The following is a 12,056-nucleotide window of genomic DNA, read 5'->3' as shown; positions in this document are numbered from 1 at the left end:
AGTACTGCCTGGGACAAAGGAGACATTGACTCTGCCTTTGTGGACCTTACATTTTAATGGGAGTAGAATAGAACATCTTGGAGTCTGACTGCATTTAACAAAATTATGTGGGTCCTACCAGTGAGGTTGCGGTCAATCAGGGGGTAGCTATGCTCTCAGAACAGCCAAGTTTGGATCCAGATGATCAACAGCGTATGTTAAATCCACTTTATTTTATTCAAAGGTATGTTTAAAACCTGCATTTTATTCAAAGTTCAGCTCAAATATTACCCCCTCTAGAAAGCTATCTTCCCCAAATACCCCTTCTCCTTTGCACGTTTTTATGCCACCCTGTGAATCTCCTTTGTAGCACTTACTTTAATATCTTGATAAAATGACATGATCAGTTGTGTCATTAGCCATTTGATGGCTACCCTCCTAAGAAATCTGTGACCTTCACCACCTTATCCAAGGACTTTGCATAGAGCAGGCCAGAGTTGGTGCTCACTAATAATTTGTTGAATAAAAGACCCAGTATTGCTGTGTGAAGTTTATAAATTATTGCATAGGCCAGTGAATAGTAGCCAAAGAAATGCAAAAACAGCCCCTCCTGGATGATTTTTCCACTGATTCTTTCAGCAGTGTTTCTCTGCTACTCTCTCTGTGCTTGGAATAGTCCCAGCCCCCTCTGTTGCTGGGCAGAGCAAAGTGCCTTTCTCAGCAACATCCTGAGTGACCAGCTGCTCAGGAAGTGCCCTTGATTGGTGAATATAATGCTGTGAAGCTTTTGCAATCAACGATTCAAATTTGAGGCAATGGCTGAGGCCTAACTGTTTTCTCAGGGATCTTCTGCAGGTCACTGCATCAGATACTTGCCCCAAGTGAGCCCTCCTACTTCCACTACAATTTCTTTTTTCCCCAGATAGGATCTCACTCTGTTGCCCAGGCTGGAGTACAGTGGGGGGATCATGGCTCACTGCAACCTTGACCTCCCTGGGCTCAGTGATCCTCCCATCTCAGCCTCCTGAGTAGCTGGGACTACAAGCGTGACCCCACCACGCCTGGCTAATTTTTGCATATTTTTGTAGAGACAGGGTTTCACCATGCTGCCCAGGCTCGTCTCGAACTCCTGAGCTTAAGGAATCCACCCACCTCGGCCTCCCGAAGTGCTAGGATTATAGGCATGAGCCACCATGCCTGGCCTACTTCCACCAGTCTTTTCAGGAGCAGGCTTTGAGTGTGGCGCTTTCCTCTCCCTTAAGAGTGTTTAGTCCCAGGTATCTAAGGGCCTTGGTCATAACCCCAAACCATCTTCCCTCTCCTGCGGGGTGCAAAGGCACTTGTGTAAGCATTCTAGGGACACCTTGGGTCATCCCATGATCCTTATTTGTACAAATTAAACTCTGACACTAACCCTGGGAAAACACTTGTTTACTCAGAGTTGTGAGAGGCAATGGAATCGCATGCTTTTGCTACAGTGAGTCCTTGCTTTGCACAGTTTAGATGTACAGTAGCCCCCACTTATCTGAGGGTGATACCTTCCAGGACTCCCAGTGGGTGCCTGAAACTGCAGGTAATACCGAACTCTCTATCTACTAATTTTTTTCCAACTCATAACTAAGACGGTGACTAGTGACTAACAGATGGTAGGTCAAAATCAGCGTGGACCTGCTGAACAAAGGGATGATTCACCTCCGGGTGGGATGGAGTAGGATGGCTCAAGATCTAATTGCTCTACTCAGAAAGATTCACAATTTAAAACTTGTTTATTTCTGTAAGTTTCCATTTAATATTTTCAGACTGCAGTTGATTGCAGTTAATTGAAACCATGGAAAGTGAAACCACGGATAAGGGGAAACTACTGTACTGGAAGTTAAATTTGCATCAAACATAAATGGAGTTATAGAAGAAAAAGCTGACTGTGGGAATGTTGACCCTGCCTCCATTCTCAAGAGATTCTTATGCAGCCAGAGGAACTTAGTGAAGGGGAACTTATGAAACTCACAAATGAGGAAAATGGTGGTGCTGAAAAGATGTCTACAAGAGAGTGATGCCAGCAAAAACTTCACATTAAAGGAACTCCCGGAGATACTGCAAAGAACAAAATGTTGGAAGCTGATTCAGACTTAGAAAGGAGTATGACAATTTGTGAAGGGATAGAAAAGGTGCTTGCTCCATGTTGTAAGTTATACTATGAAAAGAAAGAGGCAAGCACTGCTCAAACTACTTTTTTTCTTTTTTTTTTTTTTTTGAGACAGAGTCTCGCTCTGCCACCCAGGCTGGAGTGCAGTGGCGTGATCTCGGCTTACTGCAACCTCTACCTCCCAGGTTCAAGGGATTCTCCTGCCTCAGCCTCCTGAGTAGTTGGGATTACAGGCGCGTGCCACCATGCCTGGCTGATTTTTGCATTTTTAGTAGAAATGGGGTTTCACCGTGTTGGCCAGGCTGGTCTAGAACTCCTGTCCTCAAGTGACCTGCCCACCTCAGTCACTCAAAGTGTTGAGATTACAGGCGCGAGCCACCACCCTGGCCTACTTTTGATAACTTTTCACAAAGAAATGAAACACTCTAATTCTCAGTGTGTCTAATGTTTTAAATTGCAATGCACTAAATAAACATTAATTATACTATTTCTGTTTTCCTATACACTTCTAAGTGACAGGAAGATAAATTTTGATGTTTTTAACAATAATTTGTCAAGGTCACAGAACAATTATAATTACTCTTACTGGTTATTAAGATTGCTGTGCACAGTTTGCAATACAAGAGCTGCCTGTCGTTTGTTACGATGAAATACATACAGATGTTTTGACAAGTCCAGTGGTATTACGACAGTATTAACAAACTAAAAATTGTATAAAGTCAAATATTCATATTCTGATAACAGGACAGAATATTTAAATTTGAGACTCCCCTGGAAAAATAAAGTTACTCAAATATAATCGCATAATATCGGGTATCTAGAGCAAGAGATTTTAGCACTGTTGCATTGTCTCAATTTTTAATGCTACCAAATCTGGCTATCTCCCTTCTGTTCTATTCAGTGTGTGTGTGTGGTTTTTGTTGTTGTTGTTGTTGTTGTTTGTTTGCTTGTTTTGAAACAGGGTCTTCCTGGGTCACCCAGGCTGGAGTGCTGTGGTGCAAACACAGCTCACTGCAGCCTCAACCTCCTGGGCTCAAGCGATTCTCTTGCCTCAGCCTCCCAAGTAGCTGGGACCACAGGCACGCCACCACACCTGGCTAATTTTTGTATTTTTTGTATAGATGGAGTCTCGCCATGTGTCCCAGGCTGATCTCAAACTCCTGGGCTCGAGCAATCCTTATAGGCATGAGCCACCATGCCCGACCGGTGTGTTCTAAATATTAGTAAGAAAGCTTAAATTCCATCCTCTGATCTATTGCTGAATAAGAGAGAGTTTTGGACACATCTCATTATCTTCATATACCTCAAACCTTTCAACTGTGTGATTAAACATATTCATAGGTATGTTACAAAGATTGACAATAACATAATTTTAGATAATTCTGGACAGTATGTGATGCTGATAAACTGCATGTATTAAAATACATTTTATGGGGGATTCTTGCAGATCTTATGGTCAGGAGCATCCTCCCTATTGCAATAGCTTCCTCCACCTTGCAATAATACTTTCTTTCGTGCACTTATTACCTAATGATCCTTATGTATACATACACATTGGAAGCTGAAATCCCAAGCTCTAACCTAAATTGGCCAATGCCTGCCAAACGTAGGAACCTCTCATTAATATGAGATGAGTCTGGTCTACAAAGTTATTAGGATTTCTCTTCGTCTCCTATCCAACATTTTCAGCATCACCCACAGGGCAATCTGTGATCTCACAGCCATAGCTTGGGCTCATCTGTTTCATCTTGATCTGGATCCCAAGGAAGGGGGGCCGAAGGACTGCCCCTGTGACCTCCCAAAAGAGATGTGAGTTTGCCTCAGGAAACACTTTTGGTTCCTGTTTTGTGGATAGGCATTGCTCAATACATATTTGTGGACCCAGCCAAAGTATATTATTTGATTGTTTGTGGGGACAGAGTTGTAGGGCCCTGAGCAAAGTGGGGACATAAAAGCCCAGAGCCATGACCCTTAGCTACTGGACATGATGAGATTACATAAGTTGGATTGTTACATGGGTTTATAGATTGCTAAAAGTAACCACAACAACTTTATTTCTTCTGGGCTATTGTAGACTCACAGTCATTAGAAAGCCAATCAACCTACCCAGATGGCTGGTTGTGAACAGTGATACGGAGGGCAGAGCAGGAGCTGGGAAACAAATGAGAAGACGGTTCCAGAAATGGACATGTTGGTGTGCCCTGTGGGGCATTTCACACAGTATCAACCCTTTCACCTCCCTCAACTATTTTTATGTTTATTATTGTAAATTTGTAAATAGAGAAAGGTGCACCAGATACCATGCACCCCAATAATACCTCTAAATATAACAACTGTTCCATTGTGTTCTCTAAATATAATCATTGCTTCCATTTTGCTGTAGATGCTTCCAGCCTTTTTAACTTGTAGGGAGTATTTATTTATTTTAAAAATTGTGGTAAGGCCGGGCGTGGTGGCTCACGCCTGTAATCCCAGCACTTTGGGAGGCTGAGGCAGGCGGATCACCTGAGGTCGGGAGTTCAGGACCAGCCTGACCAACATGGAGAAACCCCATCTCTAATAAAAATACAAAATTAGCCAAGCATGGTGGCACATGCCTGTAATCCCGGCTACTCAGGAGGCTGAAGCAGGAGAATCACTTGAACCCGGGAAGCGGAGGTTGCAGTGAGCTGAGATCGCACCACTGCACTCCAGCCTGGGCAACGAGAGTGAAACTCTGTCTCGAAAAACAAATAAACAAAAAAATTATGGTAAAATACAGATAACATAACATTTACCTTCTTAATCATTAAAAAAATTGTCCCAGATATATCAGACAAATATTAAATCTCTTGATGATTCAATCTGTTGAACTATATGCAATTATCATAGTACCCTTCTAACCGTGTTTAAGTGTACGGTTCAATCTTGTTTAGTGTGTTCACATGGTTGTGCAATGAATTCCCAGAACTCTTTTCATTTACCCAAACTGAAACTTGATATGCATTAAACAAGAATTTCTCATTCCCTCCTATCTCCAGCCCTCAACAACCACCTCCCCAAACTATTTTTTTCTCAACTGTAAAATAGGGACACTATTCCAAAAGGATTGTTATGAGACTCAAATGAGTTAAGTGTCATGGACTAAATGTTTATGTCCCCCCAAAATTCAGATGTTGAAATCGTAACCTCCATTGTGATGGTATGAGGAGATGAGCCTTTGGGAGGGGATTAGGTCCTGAGGATGAAGCCCTCATGAAAGGGATTAGTGCCCTTATAAAAGAGTCCCTAAAAAGCTCTCTAATTCTCTTTCTGCCATTTGAAGCTACAAGGGGAAGTCGGTAGTCTGCAACCAGGAAGAGGACCCTCCCCAGAACCCATGCCTGATCTATTTCTAACCTCCAGCACTGTGAGAGTAAATTTCTGTTGTTTATAAGCTACCCAGTCTATGGCACTTTGTTATACACCCCAAACTGACTAAGACAATAATGTATGCAAATTGCTTGCTATAGTGCTCCATACACAATTAAGTGCTCAGCAAAAGTTAGATATTATTATTTATGATTCTGTCTTAATGATTTTTTTGAAAACACCATGAATTAACATGGGTATATAAACACAAATAAAGGCTATAATTAGAGAAAGATAAGTGTGAAGGAAGAGAGCAACAAGAGACCGTATGTGGAAGAGGAAGGAGGAAGATGAATATTCTTATGGTCTTATCATGGAGACAGGGAGTTAGGATGCAGGTCCTGGTCTACCTTGGCTTGATTGGTGGCTGTATATGGGCCTTAATTTCCACTTACTTATTTCCTGTGGGCAGGGGCTTAAGAGACCTGGGCGATTTTCTATTTGTCTGATGTAGAGGTGGCACATAGCGGTGGGTTTTTGTTTAGCTTAATGTAAAGCATGTTATTTAAAAAGTAAGTTAGTCTTCAACCTTTATTAATTGGGACTTTCACATAAAAATCTGTATTTCAGGCTTCATTCGCTTGTAAGATCTGCTAAAAAGTGGTCCTCATTTAATTGAGGCAACAATTGGCTGGACTGTGTAGATGATCAGCCCATATCACTCAATTATGTTGCCTGCTTAGCCTCTGAGGAAGGTGGTCTGTAAGGTTAATCAGGCAACTTATTTTTTTCATATGATCAAACTCATATTCCCAATATATGATCATGACTACTGTCATGACACATACTGACAATTCTACCTTTTCTAGGAAACTTGATATCCTGGCTACAAATGTGTCTATAGATTATGTTCTCCCAAGTTAGTACCTTCAAGAACTGTGAAAGGTCTAAGATTTTTTTTTAACTTTTATTTTAAGTTCATGGGTATATGTGCAGGATATCCAGGTTTGTTACATAGGTAAACTTGTGTCATGGGAGTTGTACAGTTATTTCATCACCCAGTTCTTAAGCCTAGTCTCCACTGGTCATTTTTCCTAATCTCCTTCCTCCTCCCAACCTCCACCCTCCTATAAGCCCCTGTGTGTGTCATTCCCCTCTATGTATCCATGTGTTCTCATCATTTAGCTCCCACTTATAAGTGGAAGCATTTGGAATTTAGTTTTCTGTTCCTGCATTAATTTGCTAAGGATACTGGCCTCTGGCTCCATCCATGTCCCTGCAAAGGACATGATTTCGTTCTTTTTTATGGCTGCATAGTATTCCATGGTGTATATGTACCACATTTTCTTTATCCAGTCCATAAGATTTTACTCAGAAACAAACAAGTTAACTTAGCACAGTTTTATAGACGCTAGTGAAGACATGAGACTCTGGGTTTAGAGACATAGGATAAGGACAGTTCATTCCTCACAGCAATAGCAGTAGCCAGAGCGTCAGTATTTGTGCTGCTTCCCTAAGCCTAATTCTTACAGGGCAACACAAAGAGGATCAGATGACACCTGCACGTGTGTGGATTGCATTATAGAAGTGGGACCCTAAGCTTAGGGAGCTCATATCTTTTATAATGGTCAGTAAGCATACTTGACCTTTGCTCTAGAGCAAGCTTTTGCAGCACACGGCCCATGGGCCGCATGCAGCCTGAGACAGCTTTGAATGTGGCCCAACACAAGTTCATAAACTTTCTTAAAACTTGAGGGTTTTTTTGTGAATTTTTTTTTCTTTTGCTCATCAGCTGTGGTTAGTGTTAGTGTGTTTTCCGTGTGGCCCAAGACATTTCTGCTTTTTCCAGTGTGGCCCAGGGAAGTCAAAAGATTGGACACCCCTGCTCTAGAGGGAGATATTATCTTTGCTATAATGGGACAATCAAAAAACCTGCCCTTTGCTCTGAAGGGAGACATTATTTCTATCTTCTAAGGCTGTTTGCTATATAAGAAGGGAGACATTATTTCTATCTTCTAAGGCTGTTTGCTATATAAATATTCTGGAAAAGTTAGTCTGGAACAAAAGCAGTCAGTGCCTCTGCTTGTAAGATGTGCGGAAACACCAAAGACCTGTGGAGAGCTGTCTCCCAACATGCACCCAGCACCATTTGTCCTGTCAACTTTGCCTTCACTTTAGAACAAGTTTGCACTTACTAAAAAGGGAAACCCTGATTCTTTACTCTCACACTTCACTCTGATACTGATGTGTGAAAGGTTTTCAACACCAACCAGTTCTTCAACTCTCTGCATACCAACTGGGTATCCTACAATTAAATTCTGACATTAACCACCTAGAGTTAGTGCAGACACCATAGTTGAAGGCTCAGTCCCACAAAACTGCCCCCACTTCAGATGCCAATCATGAGAAATGGGTCCCCAGATGGCCCACACTTCTACCCAACTTGACTATATATTGAAGGTTCCCACAGGTTCAATCATTTGCTATAGGCTGGGCGTGGTGGCTCATGCCTGTAATCCCAGCACTTTGGGAGGCCGAGGTGGGTGGATCACTTGAAGTCAGGAGTTCAAGACCAGCCTGGCCAGCATGGTGAGACCCCGTCTCTACTAAAAAATAAGAAAAAATTAGCCAGGAGTGGTGGAATGCACCTGTAGTCCCAATTACTCAAGAGGATGAGGCAGGAGAATCGCTTGAACCTGGGAGGTTGCAGTGAGCAGAGATCATGACACTGCACTCCGGATTGGGTGACAGAGTGAGACTCTATCTCAAATAATAATAATAATAATAATAATAATAATAATAATTTGCTATGACAGAGTAAGACTCCATCTCAAATAATAATAATAATAATTTGCTATGACAGCTCACCGAACTCAAGGAACCACTTACATTTACCAGTTTATTATAAAGGATATAATAAAGGATACAGAGGAACAGCCAGTCGAAGGGGTAGATAGGGTGAGATCTGGAAGAAACTGAGTACAGGAGCTTCTGTCCCAGTGGGAGTTGGGGTATGCCACTTTCCCAGCACGTGGATATGTTCACCAATCCAGGAGCTCTCTGAGCCGTATACTTTAGGCATTTTAATGGAGGCTTCATCATGTAGGCATGATTGATTATTAACTCAATCTCCAGGCCCTCTCCACTCCCCAGAGGATGGGGGTAAGGCTGAAGGTTCCAAGCATCTAATCATAGCTTGGTTTTTCTGGTGACCAGCTCCCAACCAGGAACTCACCAAGAGTCACCTCATGAGATCGAAAGATACTCCTATCACCCAGGAAATTCCAAGGGATTTAGGACCTTCGTGTCAGGAACCAGAATCAAAGACCAAATATTGGAACAAAGGATGCACCTAGCACCCCATGGCTCAGGAAATTACAAGGGTTTTAGAAGCTCTGTGCCAGAACCAGGGGCAGAGACTTTATTTATTTATTTATTTATTTATTTATTTATTTGAGACGAGGTCTTGCTCTGGAGTACAGTGGCATGATCTTGGCTCACTGCAACCTCCTCCCCCTAGACTCAGGCAATCCTCCCACCACAGCCTCCCCAGTAGCTAAGACCACAGGGATGTGCCACCGCACCCATCTAATTTTTGTGCTTTTAGTAGAGACGGGATTTCATCATGTTGCCCAGATGGGTCTTGAACTTCTGAGCTCAAGTGATCTGCCCCCCTCAGCCTCCCAAAGTGCTAAGATTACAGGTGTGAGCCACCATGCCCAGCCTATTTATTTATTTTTGTGTCACACTAACCTAAAGGTAACAAACAGGAAACATTATGGATGAAGTATACTGGGTATTCATTTGCTTATTAAGCAAATATTTATTACACACTCAAAATGATAAGAGATGTGCTAGGCCCCAGAAATACAAACTACAAAACAACCCACTCTTTCCCTTCAAGGTGCTCATAATCTAGTTTGTAAGTTAGGCAAGTAAATTGGCAATTACAGCACAGTGTAACAAATGCTACCTGTGGGCGAAGGAAGTCCTGGGGTGAAGGGAAAGAGAGAAGGATGGTTTCCAGGAGGAGGGCTCATTTCACCAAAACCATGAAAAAGAGGAACAGGAGTAAGGGGTAATGAGAAGTGGGGAGAATTAGCCCAGGATGTCAGGCAAGAGAGGAGAAAGAGGTGGGTTATGAATTGGCGGACTATGATGAGAAATTTGGATTTACAGGAGAACAATGTGGGAATAACCCTGGAGGCAGAGACCAGTCAAGAGGCTTTTGCAAGAGTCTAGACATGAGATGGTGCTGGGTTGAAATAAGAAAGTGGCAACAGAAATGGAGGGAAGAGGACACAGCTGAGTGATATTGAAGAGGTATAGAATTGATCAGACTTGCCAGGCGCGGTGGCTCAAGCCTGTAATCCCAGCACTTTGGGAGGCCGAGATGGGCGGATCACGAGGTCAGGAGATCGAGACCATCCTGGCTAACACGGTGAAACCCCGTCTCTACTAAAAAATACAAAAAAACTAGCCGGGCGAGGTGGCGGGCGCCTGTAGTCCCAGCTACTCGGGAGGCTGAGGCAGGAGAATGGCGTAAACCCGGGAGGCAGAGCTTGCAGTGAGTTGAGATCTGGCCACTGCACTCCAGCCTGGGCGACACAGTAAGACTCCGCCTCAAAAAAAAAAAAAAAAAAAGAATTGATCAGACTTGATAATGAACTGGATGAGGCAATAAGGGGAGAAAAAGAATCTTTGTGCCCAGCTTTTGTCTTGGGAAACTGGGTGGTTGGTGATGGCATTAACTGAGTTAGAGAAGACAGGAGGAGGAGGACCAGGTTTTGGCTGAATATAACCAGTAGGTAAATAGACATATAAGAATCTTATGCCATATAAATTCAAGATATTATTTTTTAATTGTTAGTATTACATTAATGCACTTTATACTTTAAAAATTAATTCAACATATTAGATTATATGCAAATCAATAACTATCAAATACTATATATAGGAAGCACATAATGACTTGTACATAACTGACAGAGAAAAGTACAGCTAAAACATGCTGTGTGGGCATCCATTAAGTAGGCAACTCACAGACCTGAATGCAAACTCAGAGTACTTAACAGTGTGCTCTCTTCATACTCAAGTAAATCTTTTAAGGAAAGGAAATAGCACTTCATTTTAAGTCAGGGTGCCATTTCCACTGTAATTGCAGCTGACATATTGCTAATGCACCAAGACAATTTGTGATTTAAAAAAAAAACCCCAGAAGTTCACTAGTTCACTATATTACAGTTCATAATCACTAGGGCTTTCTTTGTGCAGTTCTAACTTTTAAAAAGCTTACATTTACCATCCAAATGCCATGATAAAATAGCTAATCTTGCCTGTGACGTTGTCATTACCAGAACAAGATAAAATTCCAAATTGTTAATGAACTGAGTGAATTTTAATTTGGGGACTTTGTAAGAAAGAAACATTCCCCATTAAATACTGTATATTTATTTATTGAGCTTAAAAAAAAAAAAAAAAAAAAAAAAAGAAGTGCTTCCCACCAAATCCCATGGTATATATTTGTCACAATCAGTGAAAACAGAAATGAGTACAACCAGGCATAATTGGAAACCAATTGTCCTTTCATCCATCACTAATGTTTCCAATCTGTTAAAGTCACGTTTGCCTTTTTCCAGGCTTTGCTGTGGTTCATATTTCCCACAGACTCATCATGAAAGCATTGACAATAGTAAGCTTCCACTCATCACTATTCAGTCCTACCTTAATTACAGCACCAAACGAATAGTGAGGAAAGGAACATTGTATTATCCCACTGGTACAACAAGACAGATCATTTCAATCAGATCAAATGCAAGTTGTAGTTCAGACAATCACTGTCTTAGATCTTTTATTTGTATGATTTTTCTTTTTTCTAAATTTCAGCTCTAGTAGGACATATTCACATTATTTCCACTTTTTAAAAGCCACCACTATAGGAACATTTTGGAATGCTAAATATTTGCTTCCAAGTTGTCATTAAAGATGGTACGTTTTCTCCTCTTGAAGAATATATTACAAACAATTGTTTTCCTATAAGCCATATATCTTCAAATGCTTTCCGATCCATTTGCCCTGAGAACATAAAACCAAAGGTGAACAGCTCTTAGTAAATCATCTCATGATCCCTGCAATGCAGTAATGATTGAAGAAAAAGGGAGGGAGATGGTCAATGCTCTTCTGCATGTACTCGGTAATCAAGTATCATTGATTATCTCTTTGATATACTGATTTCCTTTCTTTTGGGTATATACCCAGCAGTGGAATTGCTGGATCATATGGTAGCTCTATTTTTAGTTTGTTGAGGAATGATTGAGACTGGTTTTCATTTCGGAACCAACGAACCATTGCGTTCTTCAACTTTTCTAGTCTCCTCACTGAAGTTGAACAATTTCATGAAGATGAACATTGTAAGATATCTGATGTGTTGTTTCAATCAATGCCAGCAATAATTCTGGGGATCATTGCATACAGAACTTTCCAGGGTCAGGGTAAAGTGTCCACATCAAAATCATTATCTCTTTTATGCTTGGAAGCATTAGCTCCTGATAGGCCTCCAGATTCCAGATTCCTCCTGATAGATTCCTCCGGAGGCTTAGCTGTG

The 12,056-nt window shown here is 41.5% G+C and overlaps 1 non-coding gene across 1 annotated transcript; it reads right to left on the bottom strand.

The window, feature by feature from the left end:
- Positions 1 to 4,926: 4,926 nt before the first annotated feature.
- LOC119622053 (small nucleolar RNA SNORD77) lies at positions 4,927 to 4,996 on the bottom strand. The gene has a single exon (XR_005238647.1). It is a non-coding gene; the product is annotated as a small nucleolar RNA SNORD77 (small nucleolar RNA).
- Between the last annotated feature and the right edge of the window lie 7,060 nt (positions 4,997 to 12,056).

Source organism: Chlorocebus sabaeus, chromosome X (genome assembly GCF_047675955.1).
Source record: "Chlorocebus sabaeus isolate Y175 chromosome X, mChlSab1.0.hap1, whole genome shotgun sequence".
Lineage (NCBI taxonomy): Eukaryota > Metazoa > Chordata > Mammalia > Primates > Cercopithecidae > Chlorocebus > Chlorocebus sabaeus.
This window is presented reverse-complemented; position numbering and strand designations above follow the sequence as displayed.